Source organism: Staurois parvus, unplaced genomic scaffold, assembly GCF_062004578.1.
Source record: "Staurois parvus isolate SC_StPar_1 unplaced genomic scaffold, SC_StPar_1.0 ptg000669l, whole genome shotgun sequence".
In the NCBI taxonomy this organism is placed as follows: domain Eukaryota; kingdom Metazoa; phylum Chordata; class Amphibia; order Anura; family Ranidae; genus Staurois; species Staurois parvus.
In genome coordinates this window covers 720,871-742,280 of record NW_028318465.1, presented here as the reverse complement: position 1 = coordinate 742,280, position 21,410 = coordinate 720,871, and the positions used below count along the sequence as shown (strand labels likewise).

Here is a 21,410-nt window from a genome sequence, read left to right as displayed (position 1 = left end):
ACGCACTGACTCCTGCTATATTCAGAACAAATGGTGTATTTATATTTTTGTATATGTGGACCAGCTCTCACCTTTAGCTACACCCGTTTTACGACTGGTGTCTGTTTCCTGAGAGAATCATCCCCCACTCCTCATGTGATCTTTATCAGCTTCTAATTGGGGTGGAGTTGAATGCTCATTTGAGCATCTCCCTATAAATTTAGATCAGCTCATGGGGGAGATCTCTGATGGGGGGCACAGTCTCTGATGGGGTGCTGCTTCTGATTGAGTGCGGCTTCGAACGAGTGCATAGAAGAAGCAGTTAAACGCAGCAATCTAATTATGCCTTCTCTACTTTCACAGGTAAATGCTCCTTTCTTCTACCTCCACTCTTAACTCCAAAACGCACTGACTCCTGCTATATTCAGAACAAATGGTGTATTTATATTTTTGTATATGTGGACCAGCTCTCACCTTTAGCTACACCCGTTTTACGACTGGTGTCTGTTTCCTGAGAGAATCATCCCCCACTCCTCATGTGATCTTTATCAGCTTCTAATTGGGGTGGAGTTGAATGCTCATTTGAGCATCTCCCTATAAATTTAGATCAGCTCATGGGGGAGATCTCTGATGGGGGGCACAGTCTCTGATGGGGTGCTGCTTCTGATTGAGTGCGGCTTCGAACGAGTGCATAGAAGAAGCAGTTAAACGCAGCAATCTAATTATGCCTTCTCTACTTTCACAGGTAAATGCTCCTTTCTTCTACCTCCACTCTTAACTCCAAAACGCACTGACTCCTGCTATATTCAGAACAAATGGTGTATTTATATTTTTGTATATGTGGACCAGCTCTCACCTTTAGCTACACCCGTTTTACGACTGGTGTCTGTTTCCTGAGAGAATCATCCCCCACTCCTCATGTGATCTTTATCAGCTTCTAATTGGGGTGGAGTTGAATGCTCATTTGAGCATCTCCCTATAAATTTAGATCAGCTCATGGGGGAGATCTCTGATGGGGGGCACAGTCTCTGATGGGGTGCTGCTTCTGATTGAGTGCGGCTTCGAACGAGTGCATAGAAGAAGCAGTTAAACGCAGCAATCTAATTATGCCTTCTCTACTTTCACAGGTAAATGCTCCTTTCTTCTACCTCCACTCTTAACTCCAAAACGCACTGACTCCTGCTATATTCAGAACAAATGGTGTATTTATATTTTTGTATATGTGGACCAGCTCTCACCTTTAGCTACACCCGTTTTACGACTGGTGTCTGTTTCCTGAGAGAATCATCCCCCACTCCTCATGTGATCTTTATCAGCTTCTAATTGGGGTGGAGTTGAATGCTCATTTGAGCATCTCCCTATAAATTTAGATCAGCTCATGGGGGAGATCTCTGATGGGGGGCACAGTCTCTGATGGGGTGCTGCTTCTGATTGAGTGCGGCTTCGAACGAGTGCATAGAAGAAGCAGTTAAACGCAGCAATCTAATTATGCCTTCTCTACTTTCACAGGTAAATGCTCCTTTCTTCTACCTCCACTCTTAACTCCAAAACGCACTGACTCCTGCTATATTCAGAACAAATGGTGTATTTATATTTTTGTATATGTGGACCAGCTCTCACCTTTAGCTACACCCGTTTTACGACTGGTGTCTGTTTCCTGAGAGAATCATCCCCCACTCCTCATGTGATCTTTATCAGCTTCTAATTGGGGTGGAGTTGAATGCTCATTTGAGCATCTCCCTATAAATTTAGATCAGCTCATGGGGGAGATCTCTGATGGGGGGCACAGTCTCTGATGGGGTGCTGCTTCTGATTGAGTGCGGCTTCGAACGAGTGCATAGAAGAAGCAGTTAAACGCAGCAATCTAATTATGCCTTCTCTACTTTCACAGGTAAATGCTCCTTTCTTCTACCTCCACTCTTAACTCCAAAACGCACTGACTCCTGCTATATTCAGAACAAATGGTGTATTTATATTTTTGTATATGTGGACCAGCTCTCACCTTTAGCTACACCCGTTTTACGACTGGTGTCTGTTTCCTGAGAGAATCATCCCCCACTCCTCATGTGATCTTTATCAGCTTCTAATTGGGGTGGAGTTGAATGCTCATTTGAGCATCTCCCTATAAATTTAGATCAGCTCATGGGGGAGATCTCTGATGGGGGGCACAGTCTCTGATGGGGTGCTGCTTCTGATTGAGTGCGGCTTCGAACGAGTGCATAGAAGAAGCAGTTAAACGCAGCAATCTAATTATGCCTTCTCTACTTTCACAGGTAAATGCTCCTTTCTTCTACCTCCACTCTTAACTCCAAAACGCACTGACTCCTGCTATATTCAGAACAAATGGTGTATTTATATTTTTGTATATGTGGACCAGCTCTCACCTTTAGCTACACCCGTTTTACGACTGGTGTCTGTTTCCTGAGAGAATCATCCCCCACTCCTCATGTGATCTTTATCAGCTTCTAATTGGGGTGGAGTTGAATGCTCATTTGAGCATCTCCCTATAAATTTAGATCAGCTCATGGGGGAGATCTCTGATGGGGGGCACAGTCTCTGATGGGGTGCTGCTTCTGATTGAGTGCGGCTTCGAACGAGTGCATAGAAGAAGCAGTTAAACGCAGCAATCTAATTATGCCTTCTCTACTTTCACAGGTAAATGCTCCTTTCTTCTACCTCCACTCTTAACTCCAAAACGCACTGACTCCTGCTATATTCAGAACAAATGGTGTATTTATATTTTTGTATATGTGGACCAGCTCTCGCCTTTAGCTACACCCGTTTTACGACTGGTGTCTGTTTCCTGAGAGAATCATCCCCCACTCCTCATGTGATCTTTATCAGCTTCTAATTGGGGTGGAGTTGAATGCTCATTTGAGCATCTCCCTATAAATTTAGATCAGCTCATGGGGGAGATCTCTGATGGGGGGCACAGTCTCTGATGGGGTGCTGCTTCTGATTGAGTGCGGCTTCGAACGAGTGCATAGAAGAAGCAGTTAAACGCAGCAATCTAATTATGCCTTCTCTACTTTCACAGGTAAATGCTCCTTTCTTCTACCTCCACTCTTAACTCCAAAACGCACTGACTCCTGCTATATTCAGAACAAATGGTGTATTTATATTTTTGTATATGTGGACCAGCTCTCACCTTTAGCTACACCCGTTTTACGACTGGTGTCTGTTTCCTGAGAGAATCATCCCCCACTCCTCATGTGATCTTTATCAGCTTCTAATTGGGGTGGAGTTGAATGCTCATTTGAGCATCTCCCTATAAATTTAGATCAGCTCATGGGGGAGATCTCTGATGGGGGGCACAGTCTCTGATGGGGTGCTGCTTCTGATTGAGTGCGGCTTCGAACGAGTGCATAGAAGAAGCAGTTAAACGCAGCAATCTAATTATGCCTTCTCTACTTTCACAGGTAAATGCTCCTTTCTTCTACCTCCACTCTTAACTCCAAAACGCACTGACTCCTGCTATATTCAGAACAAATGGTGTATTTATATTTTTGTATATGTGGACCAGCTCTCACCTTTAGCTACACCCGTTTTACGACTGGTGTCTGTTTCCTGAGAGAATCATCCCCCACTCCTCATGTGATCTTTATCAGCTTCTAATTGGGGTGGAGTTGAATGCTCATTTGAGCATCTCCCTATAAATTTAGATCAGCTCATGGGGGAGATCTCTGATGGGGGGCACAGTCTCTGATGGGGTGCTGCTTCTGATTGAGTGCGGCTTCGAACGAGTGCATAGAAGAAGCAGTTAAACGCAGCAATCTAATTATGCCTTCTCTACTTTCACAGGTAAATGCTCCTTTCTTCTACCTCCACTCTTAACTCCAAAACGCACTGACTCCTGCTATATTCAGAACAAATGGTGTATTTATATTTTTGTATATGTGGACCAGCTCTCACCTTTAGCTACACCCGTTTTACGACTGGTGTCTGTTTCCTGAGAGAATCATCCCCCACTCCTCATGTGATCTTTATCAGCTTCTAATTGGGGTGGAGTTGAATGCTCATTTGAGCATCTCCCTATAAATTTAGATCAGCTCATGGGGGAGATCTCTGATGGGGGGCACAGTCTCTGATGGGGTGCTGCTTCTGATTGAGTGCGGCTTCGAACGAGTGCATAGAAGAAGCAGTTAAACGCAGCAATCTAATTATGCCTTCTCTACTTTCACAGGTAAATGCTCCTTTCTTCTACCTCCACTCTTAACTCCAAAACGCACTGACTCCTGCTATATTCAGAACAAATGGTGTATTTATATTTTTGTATATGTGGACCAGCTCTCACCTTTAGCTACACCCGTTTTACGACTGGTGTCTGTTTCCTGAGAGAATCATCCCCCACTCCTCATGTGATCTTTATCAGCTTCTAATTGGGGTGGAGTTGAATGCTCATTTGAGCATCTCCCTATAAATTTAGATCAGCTCATGGGGGAGATCTCTGATGGGGGGCACAGTCTCTGATGGGGTGCTGCTTCTGATTGAGTGCGGCTTCGAACGAGTGCATAGAAGAAGCAGTTAAACGCAGCAATCTAATTATGCCTTCTCTACTTTCACAGGTAAATGCTCCTTTCTTCTACCTCCACTCTTAACTCCAAAACGCACTGACTCCTGCTATATTCAGAACAAATGGTGTATTTATATTTTTGTATATGTGGACCAGCTCTCACCTTTAGCTACACCCGTTTTACGACTGGTGTCTGTTTCCTGAGAGAATCATCCCCCACTCCTCATGTGATCTTTATCAGCTTCTAATTGGGGTGGAGTTGAATGCTCATTTGAGCATCTCCCTATAAATTTAGATCAGCTCATGGGGGAGATCTCTGATGGGGGGCACAGTCTCTGATGGGGTGCTGCTTCTGATTGAGTGCGGCTTCGAACGAGTGCATAGAAGAAGCAGTTAAACGCAGCAATCTAATTATGCCTTCTCTACTTTCACAGGTAAATGCTCCTTTCTTCTACCTCCACTCTTAACTCCAAAACGCACTGACTCCTGCTATATTCAGAACAAATGGTGTATTTATATTTTTGTATATGTGGACCAGCTCTCACCTTTAGCTACACCCGTTTTACGACTGGTGTCTGTTTCCTGAGAGAATCATCCCCCACTCCTCATGTGATCTTTATCAGCTTCTAATTGGGGTGGAGTTGAATGCTCATTTGAGCATCTCCCTATAAATTTAGATCAGCTCATGGGGGAGATCTCTGATGGGGGGCACAGTCTCTGATGGGGTGCTGCTTCTGATTGAGTGCGGCTTCGAACGAGTGCATAGAAGAAGCAGTTAAACGCAGCAATCTAATTATGCCTTCTCTACTTTCACAGGTAAATGCTCCTTTCTTCTACCTCCACTCTTAACTCCAAAACGCACTGACTCCTGCTATATTCAGAACAAATGGTGTATTTATATTTTTGTATATGTGGACCAGCTCTCACCTTTAGCTACACCCGTTTTACGACTGGTGTCTGTTTCCTGAGAGAATCATCCCCCACTCCTCATGTGATCTTTATCAGCTTCTAATTGGGGTGGAGTTGAATGCTCATTTGAGCATCTCCCTATAAATTTAGATCAGCTCATGGGGGAGATCTCTGATGGGGGGCACAGTCTCTGATGGGGTGCTGCTTCTGATTGAGTGCGGCTTCGAACGAGTGCATAGAAGAAGCAGTTAAACGCAGCAATCTAATTATGCCTTCTCTACTTTCACAGGTAAATGCTCCTTTCTTCTACCTCCACTCTTAACTCCAAAACGCACTGACTCCTGCTATATTCAGAACAAATGGTGTATTTATATTTTTGTATATGTGGACCAGCTCTCACCTTTAGCTACACCCGTTTTACGACTGGTGTCTGTTTCCTGAGAGAATCATCCCCCACTCCTCATGTGATCTTTATCAGCTTCTAATTGGGGTGGAGTTGAATGCTCATTTGAGCATCTCCCTATAAATTTAGATCAGCTCATGGGGGAGATCTCTGATGGGGGGCACAGTCTCTGATGGGGTGCTGCTTCTGATTGAGTGCGGCTTCGAACGAGTGCATAGAAGAAGCAGTTAAACGCAGCAATCTAATTATGCCTTCTCTACTTTCACAGGTAAATGCTCCTTTCTTCTACCTCCACTCTTAACTCCAAAACGCACTGACTCCTGCTATATTCAGAACAAATGGTGTATTTATATTTTTGTATATGTGGACCAGCTCTCACCTTTAGCTACACCCGTTTTACGACTGGTGTCTGTTTCCTGAGAGAATCATCCCCCACTCCTCATGTGATCTTTATCAGCTTCTAATTGGGGTGGAGTTGAATGCTCATTTGAGCATCTCCCTATAAATTTAGATCAGCTCATGGGGGAGATCTCTGATGGGGGGCACAGTCTCTGATGGGGTGCTGCTTCTGATTGAGTGCGGCTTCGAACGAGTGCATAGAAGAAGCAGTTAAACGCAGCAATCTAATTATGCCTTCTCTACTTTCACAGGTAAATGCTCCTTTCTTCTACCTCCACTCTTAACTCCAAACGCACTGACTCCTGCTATATTCAGAACAATGGTGTATTTATATTTTTGTATATGTGGACCCAGCTCTCACCTTTAGCTACACCCGTTTTACGACTGGTGTCTGTTTCCTGAGAGAATCATCCCCCACTCCTCATGTGATCTTTATCAGCTTCTAATTGGGGTGGAGTTGAATGCTCATTTGAGCATCTCCCTATAAATTTAGATCAGCTCATGGGGGAGATCTCTGATGGGGGGCACAGTCTCTGATGGGGTGCTGCTTCTGATTGAGTGCGGCTTCGAACGAGTGCATAGAAGAAGCAGTTAAACGCAGCAATCTAATTATGCCTTCTCTACTTTCACAGGTAAATGCTCCTTTCTTCTACCTCCACTCTTAACTCCAAAACGCACTGACTCCTGCTATATTCAGAACAAATGGTGTATTTATATTTTTGTATATGTGGACCAGCTCTCACCTTTAGCTACACCCGTTTTACGACTGGTGTCTGTTTCCTGAGAGAATCATCCCCCACTCCTCATGTGATCTTTATCAGCTTCTAATTGGGGTGGAGTTGAATGCTCATTTGAGCATCTCCCTATAAATTTAGATCAGCTCATGGGGGAGATCTCTGATGGGGGGCACAGTCTCTGATGGGGTGCTGCTTCTGATTGAGTGCGGCTTCGAACGAGTGCATAGAAGAAGCAGTTAAACGCAGCAATCTAATTATGCCTTCTCTACTTTCACAGTAAATGCTCCTTTCTTCTACCTCCACTCTTAACTCCAAAACGCACTGACTCCTGCTATATTCAGAACAAATGGTGTATTTATATTTTTGTATATGTGGACCAGCTCTCACCTTTAGCTACACCCGTTTTACGACTGGTGTCTGTTTCCTGAGAGAATCATCCCCCACTCCTCATGTGATCTTTATCAGCTTCTAATTGGGGTGGAGTTGAATGCTCATTTGAGCATCTCCCTATAAATTTAGATCAGCTCATGGGGGAGATCTCTGATGGGGGGCACAGTCTCTGATGGGGTGCTGCTTCTGATTGAGTGCGGCTTCGAACGAGTGCATAGAAGAAGCAGTTAAACGCAGCAATCTAATTATGCCTTCTCTACTTTCACAGGTAAATGCTCCTTTCTTCTACCTCCACTCTTAACTCCAAAACGCACTGACTCCTGCTATATTCAGAACAAATGGTGTATTTATATTTTTGTATATGTGGACCAGCTCTCACCTTTAGCTACACCCGTTTTACGACTGGTGTCTGTTTCCTGAGAGAATCATCCCCCACTCCTCATGTGATCTTTATCAGCTTCTAATTGGGGTGGAGTTGAATGCTCATTTGAGCATCTCCCTATAAATTTAGATCAGCTCATGGGGGAGATCTCTGATGGGGGGCACAGTCTCTGATGGGGTGCTGCTTCTGATTGAGTGCGGCTTCGAACGAGTGCATAGAAGAAGCAGTTAAACGCAGCAATCTAATTATGCCTTCTCTACTTTCACAGGTAAATGCTCCTTTCTTCTACCTCCACTCTTAACTCCAAAACGCACTGACTCCTGCTATATTCAGAACAAATGGTGTATTTATATTTTTGTATATGTGGACCAGCTCTCACCTTTAGCTACACCCGTTTTACGACTGGTGTCTGTTTCCTGAGAGAATCATCCCCCACTCCTCATGTGATCTTTATCAGCTTCTAATTGGGGTGGAGTTGAATGCTCATTTGAGCATCTCCCTATAAATTTAGATCAGCTCATGGGGGAGATCTCTGATGGGGGGCACAGTCTCTGATGGGGTGCTGCTTCTGATTGAGTGCGGCTTCGAACGAGTGCATAGAAGAAGCAGTTAAACGCAGCAATCTAATTATGCCTTCTCTACTTTCACAGGTAAATGCTCCTTTCTTCTACCTCCACTCTTAACTCCAAAACGCACTGACTCCTGCTATATTCAGAACAAATGGTGTATTTATATTTTTGTATATGTGGACCAGCTCTCACCTTTAGCTACACCCGTTTTACGACTGGTGTCTGTTTCCTGAGAGAATCATCCCCCACTCCTCATGTGATCTTTATCAGCTTCTAATTGGGGTGGAGTTGAATGCTCATTTGAGCATCTCCCTATAAATTTAGATCAGCTCATGGGGGAGATCTCTGATGGGGGGCACAGTCTCTGATGGGGTGCTGCTTCTGATTGAGTGCGGCTTCGAACGAGTGCATAGAAGAAGCAGTTAAACGCAGCAATCTAATTATGCCTTCTCTACTTTCACAGGTAAATGCTCCTTTCTTCTACCTCCACTCTTAACTCCAAAACGCACTGACTCCTGCTATATTCAGAACAAATGGTGTATTTATATTTTTGTATATGTGGACCAGCTCTCACCTTTAGCTACACCCGTTTTACGACTGGTGTCTGTTTCCTGAGAGAATCATCCCCCACTCCTCATGTGATCTTTATCAGCTTCTAATTGGGGTGGAGTTGAATGCTCATTTGAGCATCTCCCTATAAATTTAGATCAGCTCATGGGGGAGATCTCTGATGGGGGGCACAGTCTCTGATGGGGTGCTGCTTCTGATTGAGTGCGGCTTCGAACGAGTGCATAGAAGAAGCAGTTAAACGCAGCAATCTAATTATGCCTTCTCTACTTTCACAGGTAAATGCTCCTTTCTTCTACCTCCACTCTTAACTCCAAAACGCACTGACTCCTGCTATATTCAGAACAAATGGTGTATTTATATTTTTGTATATGTGGACCAGCTCTCACCTTTAGCTACACCCGTTTTACGACTGGTGTCTGTTTCCTGAGAGAATCATCCCCCACTCCTCATGTGATCTTTATCAGCTTCTAATTGGGGTGGAGTTGAATGCTCATTTGAGCATCTCCCTATAAATTTAGATCAGCTCATGGGGGAGATCTCTGATGGGGGGCACAGTCTCTGATGGGGTGCTGCTTCTGATTGAGTGCGGCTTCGAACGAGTGCATAGAAGAAGCAGTTAAACGCAGCAATCTAATTATGCCTTCTCTACTTTCACAGGTAAATGCTCCTTTCTTCTACCTCCACTCTTAACTCCAAAACGCACTGACTCCTGCTATATTCAGAACAAATGGTGTATTTATATTTTTGTATATGTGGACCAGCTCTCACCTTTAGCTACACCCGTTTTACGACTGGTGTCTGTTTCCTGAGAGAATCATCCCCCACTCCTCATGTGATCTTTATCAGCTTCTAATTGGGGTGGAGTTGAATGCTCATTTGAGCATCTCCCTATAAATTTAGATCAGCTCATGGGGGAGATCTCTGATGGGGGGCACAGTCTCTGATGGGGTGCTGCTTCTGATTGAGTGCGGCTTCGAACGAGTGCATAGAAGAAGCAGTTAAACGCAGCAATCTAATTATGCCTTCTCTACTTTCACAGGTAAATGCTCCTTTCTTCTACCTCCACTCTTAACTCCAAAACGCACTGACTCCTGCTATATTCAGAACAAATGGTGTATTTATATTTTTGTATATGTGGACCAGCTCTCACCTTTAGCTACACCCGTTTTACGACTGGTGTCTGTTTCCTGAGAGAATCATCCCCCACTCCTCATGTGATCTTTATCAGCTTCTAATTGGGGTGGAGTTGAATGCTCATTTGAGCATCTCCCTATAAATTTAGATCAGCTCATGGGGGAGATCTCTGATGGGGGGCACAGTCTCTGATGGGGTGCTGCTTCTGATTGAGTGCGGCTTCGAACGAGTGCATAGAAGAAGCAGTTAAACGCAGCAATCTAATTATGCCTTCTCTACTTTCACAGGTAAATGCTCCTTTCTTCTACCTCCACTCTTAACTCCAAAACGCACTGACTCCTGCTATATTCAGAACAAATGGTGTATTTATATTTTTGTATATGTGGACCAGCTCTCACCTTTAGCTACACCCGTTTTACGACTGGTGTCTGTTTCCTGAGAGAATCATCCCCCACTCCTCATGTGATCTTTATCAGCTTCTAATTGGGGTGGAGTTGAATGCTCATTTGAGCATCTCCCTATAAATTTAGATCAGCTCATGGGGGAGATCTCTGATGGGGGGCACAGTCTCTGATGGGGTGCTGCTTCTGATTGAGTGCGGCTTCGAACGAGTGCATAGAAGAAGCAGTTAAACGCAGCAATCTAATTATGCCTTCTCTACTTTCACAGGTAAATGCTCCTTTCTTCTACCTCCACTCTTAACTCCAAAACGCACTGACTCCTGCTATATTCAGAACAAATGGTGTATTTATATTTTTGTATATGTGGACCAGCTCTCACCTTTAGCTACACCCGTTTTACGACTGGTGTCTGTTTCCTGAGAGAATCATCCCCCACTCCTCATGTGATCTTTATCAGCTTCTAATTGGGGTGGAGTTGAATGCTCATTTGAGCATCTCCCTATAAATTTAGATCAGCTCATGGGGGAGATCTCTGATGGGGGGCACAGTCTCTGATGGGGTGCTGCTTCTGATTGAGTGCGGCTTCGAACGAGTGCATAGAAGAAGCAGTTAAACGCAGCAATCTAATTATGCCTTCTCTACTTTCACAGGTAAATGCTCCTTTCTTCTACCTCCACTCTTAACTCCAAAACGCACTGACTCCTGCTATATTCAGAACAAATGGTGTATTTATATTTTTGTATATGTGGACCAGCTCTCACCTTTAGCTACACCCGTTTTACGACTGGTGTCTGTTTCCTGAGAGAATCATCCCCCACTCCTCATGTGATCTTTATCAGCTTCTAATTGGGGTGGAGTTGAATGCTCATTTGAGCATCTCCCTATAAATTTAGATCAGCTCATGGGGGAGATCTCTGATGGGGGGCACAGTCTCTGATGGGGTGCTGCTTCTGATTGAGTGCGGCTTCGAACGAGTGCATAGAAGAAGCAGTTAAACGCAGCAATCTAATTATGCCTTCTCTACTTTCACAGGTAAATGCTCCTTTCTTCTACCTCCACTCTTAACTCCAAAACGCACTGACTCCTGCTATATTCAGAACAAATGGTGTATTTATATTTTTGTATATGTGGACCAGCTCTCACCTTTAGCTACACCCGTTTTACGACTGGTGTCTGTTTCCTGAGAGAATCATCCCCCACTCCTCATGTGATCTTTATCAGCTTCTAATTGGGGTGGAGTTGAATGCTCATTTGAGCATCTCCCTATAAATTTAGATCAGCTCATGGGGGAGATCTCTGATGGGGGGCACAGTCTCTGATGGGGTGCTGCTTCTGATTGAGTGCGGCTTCGAACGAGTGCATAGAAGAAGCAGTTAAACGCAGCAATCTAATTATGCCTTCTCTACTTTCACAGGTAAATGCTCCTTTCTTCTACCTCCACTCTTAACTCCAAAACGCACTGACTCCTGCTATATTCAGAACAAATGGTGTATTTATATTTTTGTATATGTGGACCAGCTCTCACCTTTAGCTACACCCGTTTTACGACTGGTGTCTGTTTCCTGAGAGAATCATCCCCCACTCCTCATGTGATCTTTATCAGCTTCTAATTGGGGTGGAGTTGAATGCTCATTTGAGCATCTCCCTATAAATTTAGATCAGCTCATGGGGGAGATCTCTGATGGGGGGCACAGTCTCTGATGGGGTGCTGCTTCTGATTGAGTGCGGCTTCGAACGAGTGCATAGAAGAAGCAGTTAAACGCAGCAATCTAATTATGCCTTCTCTACTTTCACAGGTAAATGCTCCTTTCTTCTACCTCCACTCTTAACTCCAAAACGCACTGACTCCTGCTATATTCAGAACAAATGGTGTATTTATATTTTTGTATATGTGGACCAGCTCTCACCTTTAGCTACACCCGTTTTACGACTGGTGTCTGTTTCCTGAGAGAATCATCCCCCACTCCTCATGTGATCTTTATCAGCTTCTAATTGGGGTGGAGTTGAATGCTCATTTGAGCATCTCCCTATAAATTTAGATCAGCTCATGGGGGAGATCTCTGATGGGGGGCACAGTCTCTGATGGGGTGCTGCTTCTGATTGAGTGCGGCTTCGAACGAGTGCATAGAAGAAGCAGTTAAACGCAGCAATCTAATTATGCCTTCTCTACTTTCACAGGTAAATGCTCCTTTCTTCTACCTCCACTCTTAACTCCAAAACGCACTGACTCCTGCTATATTCAGAACAAATGGTGTATTTATATTTTTGTATATGTGGACCAGCTCTCACCTTTAGCTACACCCGTTTTACGACTGGTGTCTGTTTCCTGAGAGAATCATCCCCCACTCCTCATGTGATCTTTATCAGCTTCTAATTGGGGTGGAGTTGAATGCTCATTTGAGCATCTCCCTATAAATTTAGATCAGCTCATGGGGGAGATCTCTGATGGGGGGCACAGTCTCTGATGGGGTGCTGCTTCTGATTGAGTGCGGCTTCGAACGAGTGCATAGAAGAAGCAGTTAAACGCAGCAATCTAATTATGCCTTCTCTACTTTCACAGGTAAATGCTCCTTTCTTCTACCTCCACTCTTAACTCCAAAACGCACTGACTCCTGCTATATTCAGAACAAATGGTGTATTTATATTTTTGTATATGTGGACCAGCTCTCACCTTTAGCTACACCCGTTTTACGACTGGTGTCTGTTTCCTGAGAGAATCATCCCCCACTCCTCATGTGATCTTTATCAGCTTCTAATTGGGGTGGAGTTGAATGCTCATTTGAGCATCTCCCTATAAATTTAGATCAGCTCATGGGGGAGATCTCTGATGGGGGGCACAGTCTCTGATGGGGTGCTGCTTCTGATTGAGTGCGGCTTCGAACGAGTGCATAGAAGAAGCAGTTAAACGCAGCAATCTAATTATGCCTTCTCTACTTTCACAGGTAAATGCTCCTTTCTTCTACCTCCACTCTTAACTCCAAAACGCACTGACTCCTGCTATATTCAGAACAAATGGTGTATTTATATTTTTGTATATGTGGACCAGCTCTCACCTTTAGCTACACCCGTTTTACGACTGGTGTCTGTTTCCTGAGAGAATCATCCCCCACTCCTCATGTGATCTTTATCAGCTTCTAATTGGGGTGGAGTTGAATGCTCATTTGAGCATCTCCCTATAAATTTAGATCAGCTCATGGGGGAGATCTCTGATGGGGGGCACAGTCTCTGATGGGGTGCTGCTTCTGATTGAGTGCGGCTTCGAACGAGTGCATAGAAGAAGCAGTTAAACGCAGCAGTTGAACGAAAGCAGGAGAACCCAAGCAGCAGGAAGACACAACAACAGCAAGAAACTCTACTGCATGCTGGAAGACTGCAAGCAAACACCCTGGGAAACCTCTTACATGCCTGAGACCCACTCTGTGTACCTTTATATGATACACCCCTCTTCTCATCATATTACTACCCTCTGTTCCCAAATCTCATTTCTCTACCCCTCTGCTCCACCCCACAACCTGTACATCTCCCCCTCACTGCTATCATCTCCCTACTACTGCTCTCTTCACCTCCCCACAATGTCTCTTCCACTCCTCCTTCTCATTTTCCTCTCCTCCGTTCCCAAAATCCATTCACTATATCCCTCTGCCCCTCCCAAACATTTGTATATCGTGTCCTCACTGCTTCCCTCACCCCTCTATGGCACCCACCATCTCCTCCTATTACTCCTCTCTCCCACTGACCCCAACACCTCCACTAGGAGTTTCTCACACTCCTGCACATCCCGCTCCCATGCCACCTTTCTCACCCTTCTCCTCCTCCTAGCCGCAGGGGACATCTCCCCGAATCCTGGCCCTCCACCTCCCTCACCCGCTCAACACCCTCCCACCTCCACGTCCTACTGCAACCCCCGAAACTTAGTATCTGTCCCCCTGCTCCCTAAAATCTCCCCCCCGTTTTCATGTGCACTCCTGAACGCCCGTTCGGTGTGCAACAAGCTTACCGCCATCCACGACCTCTTTGTTTCCCGCTCCCTCAACCTCCTAGCGATCACGGAAACCTGGATCCAGCCCACTGATTCTACCTCCCCTGCTGCACTCTCCTACGGAGGTCTCACCTGGACCCACTCACCCAGGCCTAACGGTCGTAAAGGTGGTGGGGTTGGTCTGCTCCTGTCACCGCAGAGCACCTTCCGAGTCCTCCCAAACCCCCCCTCCCTATCCTTCTCCTCCTTCGAGGCCCACTGCGTCCGACTATTCTCCCCAACCCCCCTGAAGATTGCTGTGATATACCGGCCTCCTGGATCCATACCTCGCTTCCTGGATGACTTCTCCTCCTGGCTACCCTTCTTCCTCTCCTCTGAGCTACCCACCATAATTCTTGGGGATTTCAACATCCCTGTCAACCTCGACAACCCGGACACAGCCCGTCTCCTCCACCTAACCTCCTCCTTTGCACTTGCACAGTGCATACAATCCACCACCCACTGTGACGGAAATATCCTGGACCTTGTCTTCTCCAACCGCTGCGCTCCCCACAACCTCACTAACACCCCCTTCCCTCTCTCTGACCACAACCTGATGACCTTCTCTATCTCCTCGTCCTCCAACGCCTACCCCTCCAAATGTCACACTACTACCAGCCGTAACCTCCGCAACCTTAACCCTGCCTCCCTCCACTCTGCAGCTGATCAACTCCACGACCGCATCCTCCCCCTGTCCTGCCCCGACTTGGCTTTGACCGCCTACAACAATGCGCTCTCAACAGCCCTTGACTCACTAGCGCCTTTAACCACACGCAACATCAGACCCCGACCGCTCCAGCCCTGGCAGACTGATCACACCAAAACCCTCAAACGACAAAGTCGTGCCCTAGAGCGACTATGGCGCAAAACCAAATCCAAACAAGCCTTCACCCGCTACAAATCTGCCTTCCGCACCTACACCTCCTCCCTCCATGCTGCCAAACAGGCCTACTTCTTGACCCTCATCAAGGCCCTCTCCTCCAATCCTCGCCGACTCTTCTCTGCCTTCAACTCTCTACTCTCTCCACCCCCACCTCCACCCAGCACCTCACTCACTGCCCTTGAGATTGCCAATCACTTCAAAAACAAAATTGACACAATTCGCAAGGACATTGCCGCAACTCACACGCCCTCTCAACCTGTCCCCTCTCACACAGCTACCCCCTTATCCCCCCTCCCCCTCGACATAACCCGCAGGGACCTCGTCGCTGCTCAAACTTTCTCCAACCCCCTTCACCCTCACTCAACTACCCCCTCATCACCCCTCTCCCACGGCCCCACCACTGCTCTGACCTCCTCTTCCACCCCACCCTACATCCCTTATACTGAAGCTCCTCCAACACTCCGCACCTTTGACCTTACTACCATCGAGGAAGTCTCCAAGATCCTCTCTGATGCCCGCCTCACCACCTGCCCCCTCGACCCTATCCCCTCACAACTCCTACGACCTTCCTCCTCCTCCATCCTACGCTCCCTCACCCACATCTTCAATCTCTCCCTCTCCTCAGGCACTTTCCCCTCCCCTCTGAAACATGCACACATCACCCCCATACTTAAAAAGCCCTCCCTGGACCCCAATGACCCGAATAACCTCAGACCCATCTCCCTGCTCCCATTTACATCTAAACTCCTCGAGCGCCTAGTCTACACCCGCCTATGCTCTCACCTCAACGACAACAACCTCCTCGATCCCCTACAGTCCGGCTTCCGTCCCCTACACTCCACCGAAACTGCCTTACTCAAACTCTCCAATGACCTGCTAACCGCCAAAGCTAATGGCCACTATTCAGTGCTCCTACTCCTTGACCTCTCTGCGGCCTTTGACACAGTCGACCACCCCCTCCTCCTCAAAAAACTACACTCCCTCGGCCTCAGAGATTCTGCTCTCTCCTGGCTCTCATCCTACCTGTCACAACGCTCCTTCAGCGTTACCTATAATGCTACCACCTCCCCCTCACTCCCCCTCTCTGTTGGGGTCCCTCAAGGCTCTGTCCTCGGGCCCCTTCTCTTCTCCATCTATACCTCCTCCCTTGGCCAACTCATACACTCTCACGGCTTCAACTACCACCTCTATGCCGACGACACACAAATCTATCTCTCAACCCCCCACCTCACCCCCTTGGTCTCAGCCTGAATCACACACCTACTGAGCGACATATCAGACTGGATGTCACTCCACTTCCTTAAATTGAACCTCTCCAAAACCGAGTTTCTTGTCTTCCCCCCAGCCCGGACACCACCCCCCATTGATTTCTCCGTCACATCCAACAACGCTACCATCAAACCCGCCCCGCAGGCCAGAGTACTGGGTGTCATTCTGGACTCCAACCTATCCTTCCAGCCCCAAGTCCAATCTTTAACAAACTCGTGCAGACTCCACCTCCGCAACATCGCCAAAATCCGCACGTTCCTTACCCCAGAAACCACTAAACAGCTCATCCACTCCCTCATCATATCACGACTCGACTACTGCAACTCCCTCCTCACTGGCCTGCCTCGCCGCTGGCTATCCCCTCTTCAGTCCATCCTGAACACGGCTGCCAGACTCATTCACCTTTCCAACCGCTCTGTCTCCGCCACCCCCCTCTGCCAATCCCTCCACTGGCTTCCGATTGCGCAACGGATCAAATTCAAAATCCTAACGCTGACGTACAAAGCTGTCCACCATACTGCCCCGTACTACATCTCTGACCTAATATCCAAGTACCGCCCAGCACGCACACTCCGCTCCTCACAAGACCTCCTTCTCTCTAGTTCCCTGGTCTCCTCTTCCCATGCCCGCCTCCAGGACTTCTCCAGGGTGTCACCCATCCTCTGGAACTCCCTGCCCCAACCCATCAGATTATCACCTACTCTCCTCTCCTTTAGGCGCACCCTGAAAACCCATCTCTTCAGGGAAGCCTACCCCACCCCCTGCTAACTTGCCGACCTCCTCCACTCTTCCTACCACTCCATCCCCCACAGCTATCTCCTCCTGTGCCACCACCCCCTCCCTCCTAGATTGTAAGCTCGAAAGAGCAGGGCCCTTGATCCCCTCATGTTTTGCATTGTATTGGTATTGTTCTGTCACATGTTCTGTCTCCCTTTGTAATGTACAGCACTGAGCGAACTATTGGCGCTTTATAAATACTGTATAATAATAATAATAATAATAATAATGTATGTTAGAAAAGAAATTATTTCTTGTAGGAAAAACCCTTTAATCTCCTCCTTCGCTACTCCCTATCAACACCACTGATTGTTCTGACTCCACAGCCTCTCCCTGCACTGCATGAAAACAAGGCATGTGTGAGCCGCACAGGTGGAGCTCTGCTGTGAGCATACCTGCATTGAATCTGTTTATCTGACAAGCCCCATCCTCCTGCATACTTGTGACACTACTCGTCTTGGGAAAGGATGAGCAGCCAGAAACATGCAACTACCAATTCCTAGAAAGTTGGGATGCAAAATCTACAGGGGAGAAAAATCTAAAAATAAACAATGTGGGGATTCGCAAATCTCAAACCCACACTTCATCCCCAGTGGAAAAGCCCAGTGGAAAAGAGAAAACATAACAAATGTTTAAACAGAGAAAAGATACCATTTAAGAAAAATTTGTAGGTGATTTTTAAAAATGATGGCAACATCTCAAATGTTGGGAGGGGGGGGGGGGGGGGGAGAAGAAGAGAAAAAAAAAAACCACAGGAAAAGTGGTACCAAGAAAAAGCTGGAACAACATTTTGCAAATGAATTGGTAACAGAACAGTAACATGACTGGGTATAAAAAGAGCATCTTAGAGAGCCAGGGTGTCTAAGATGGGCAGAAATTCGCCAATCTGAAAAACTCCATCTGAAATTGTTTGAAAATTTTTTAGAATAATGTTCAATGTAACATTGCAAAGACCAACAACTTCAATACTGGCCACTTTTACCCCGTTCCTGCCCAGGCCAATTATCAGCTTCCAATGCTCTCGCACTTTGACAATTGACTGGTCATGCAACACTACCCACACTAAATTTTTTTCATTTTGTTCACATAACTAAAGCCTTCTTTTGGTGGTATTTTAGCACCACTGTTTATTTTTTGCTAAATTAACTAAAAAAGCCTGACGTTTTTCTTCGTTTCGGTTAAACAATTTTGCAAATAATTCCTCATAAATTTAAGCCAAGGTGTATTCTGCTACGTTTCTCTGGTGAAAACTCAAATCAGTATGTCTGTAGGAAAGTTATAGTGTCCACAAACTATGGTATATAAGGGTACCTCGGTTTACAAATTTAATGTGTTCTGCAGGACTTTGTTTTGCAAAAAATTCGTAATCCGAAACGTGGCTTCCCATAGGAATGCACTGAAAACCAATTAATCCGTTCCGGAGGTCAGAAAAAAAAAAAAAAAAAAACTATCAATAAATTTTTTTTTTTAAGATTACTTTTTTTCTTTATGATTTTTTTTTCCATAGCACACTGACCAGAGTTGTAGAAGATTACCATAGTAACACTACTCTGGGGAAGTGATCAGTTTTTTGGTCACATACTAATTTCATTGCAAGCATTTAACTGAATGAGAAACTAACAATTCAGGTTTTTTGCTGTGATTAGCCACAGCTAATCATACGACACAGATGTGCTGTTTGGCCCAGTCAGTACTATGTGAATACTATGACCAATCAAAGCTAGTAACAATTTTATAAAGTGGATAGCATGAAAGGAAGCCATCCATTGTTTACAATTGTCATGTGACCTGCTGTGATTGGACACAGAGGTCACAAGGTACTGTTAACTTGCCGGTACAAAGATCTGTTATTGGCTGTGTCCGAGGGACTGATCTCGCTACAGCACAGCCCAGCAGGCAGGTATGCACGAGGCGCGATCCGGGAGGGAGTCATGACACTCACCCGGATTGAGAGTCCTGCTCGGGCATCATCTTGTTAAATCTATCATCTACAGTACAATTTCAAAAGATAACGAGATTCTAGAGGAATCTCTTGTCGCAAGGTATAAGGCCGAAATGCAATAATGAATGCCTGATCTTCAGGCCCTCAGACGACAGTGTATTAAACAGGAATGATTCTGTGATGTACATCACCGCATGGGTTTAGAAATACAAAAATCACTGAACATCGTTTTCTGCGCATTCCAAAATTGAAAAGGTAAAGTTCTATTATGCAAAGTCATATCTGAACATGATCCAGAATCACCACTTCTAGGCTTAAGCACATTTTAAATGGTCTGTTGTGGGGGTATGCCCAAAATGGTTACTGCAGTGGCCGCATAGCGAAGAGCTCTGCTTTCTTAATTTTTAACATGGCTCCATCCAAGGGCTAGAGCTGCCAATGTTTCACCCATCATCCTACCTGCTAAGGCTGCTGTCTGGGGGAAGCTGCCGATTAGCATTTAACCGCTGCACTGGGGACGGTCTAGTTTCCTCCACTTTCCACTGCATATTACTCTACCGATTGTAGATGACTAAAGGTAGAACTGCAACCTCTTGCAAATGATCTGGTTTCTTAGAACCCACCAAGGCTAGCAAGCCAATGGAGCCTGTAGGGGGCAACAGATATGGTCTCACAACCCTAAAGGGCTCAACTCACTTCCAGCACCTGCTGACTAACTTGTTCATGGCAGTACAATACCCGTCAGGTAGTTCTCAAAAAAAAACAAACAAACACCAGAGCACTTACAGACCAACAATGGACTGATTTTGCGGGACTTGGATGCATTTCGAGGCCACAAAGCTAAAATTCACTCTGCAGGTCACGGTCAAGTACCTGGAGGGTAGAGCGGAGGATGCAGAGAATAGAAGTCACTACCTGCGTGAACAGTCAGGGCAGTGCACGTTACCTTTCCTCATGACATTGGGAAGTGTTGGAGGTAGTGTTGGAGGTGGTGGTGGTAAAGGGGGGGTTGTTTATGTTTTGTGGGAGTTTTTAAATTTCTTTTTTCAACTGAGGTACATTATATGTTCTACATGGTCAATTTCTGCAATTTTCAATACTGCAAGAGTCCTATTTCTGTCATGCTGCCTGGTCTGAACTGTGCAATTTTTTTGGGAATCCAGCCTGAGGGGTCATATATTTCCTAAATTCTCCTATAATGATATCCCCCGAATTGAAATGCATTTCCTGGAAATACAGTGCGATTGGAAATCAGTGGGGGAAAGGTGCGGTCATCCGTGAGGCCTCCAGGTCTATAGCACACAGAAAGATAGGAAAAATTGCTGCACTTGGTATCCTTAAGGGAACAGGGGAAAAAAAAGTTCAAGTTCACCTTTACATGAACGGAGGCCCCAGTAGTTTCAAATGCATTGTGTCATAGGTAAACTTACCATTGGATGCAAATGTCACACCTGTATGCTTTTCTGTCACCCGTGAATCCTGGCCAAAATGTTTACATTGCTACATCCTGGCTTGTTTCCAGGAAGCTGCATACATTGGCTCCCCCTCATTACAGGAGCAAGAGCCTTTTCCTGGTGTAGAAGTCACACAGTGCGCTCCCTCTCCCCTTATTCTAGCAGCAGCTGAACTCAGCATTAAAGACTTATAGGCAGGGTTTTTACAACAGAAGAGACCTTAATATGGTCTCTTCTTCCCCCTGCCTGTCAGATGTAATGTACAGGGCATACACAAAAATGGAAACGCTACATTTGCAGGTGTGAAAGTGACATGTTTCAAGTTGAAAGTGGAAGTGATGCAACATTATTTTGCTTCTGTTGTGTGATGGGCCACCTGGCTAAGCCTCACTTGCATCATTCACTGTGTGCACGGAAAGTAATACGGAGTCATGGTACAGTATTAAAGGTATTGATGGCATATACAGTTTCCAGGAAAAATCGTCTAAGCAGCACAAGTGCGGTCAACTGATCGAAAGACAAAAGGACATTGCACAGGATTGTGACCTGGAAGAAAACAACTGCTGCAAAAGTGGCTGCAGAGATCAATCTCAGGCTCCATACACACTAAGCTAAAAAAAAAAAAAAAAAAAAAGCCAAAAAACCACTGGATGAAAGTTGCTCATAACAGTTATTTAGCGC

The 21,410-nt window shown here is 45.7% G+C and overlaps 1 protein-coding gene across 2 annotated transcripts in view; it reads right to left on the bottom strand.

Annotated features, from left to right (window-relative positions):
• The window catches only part of LARP4 (La ribonucleoprotein 4), a 120,937-nt gene that overhangs the window by 65,719 nt on the left and 33,808 nt on the right, over positions 1-21,410 (bottom strand). The gene's annotated exons all lie outside the window — the stretch shown is intronic.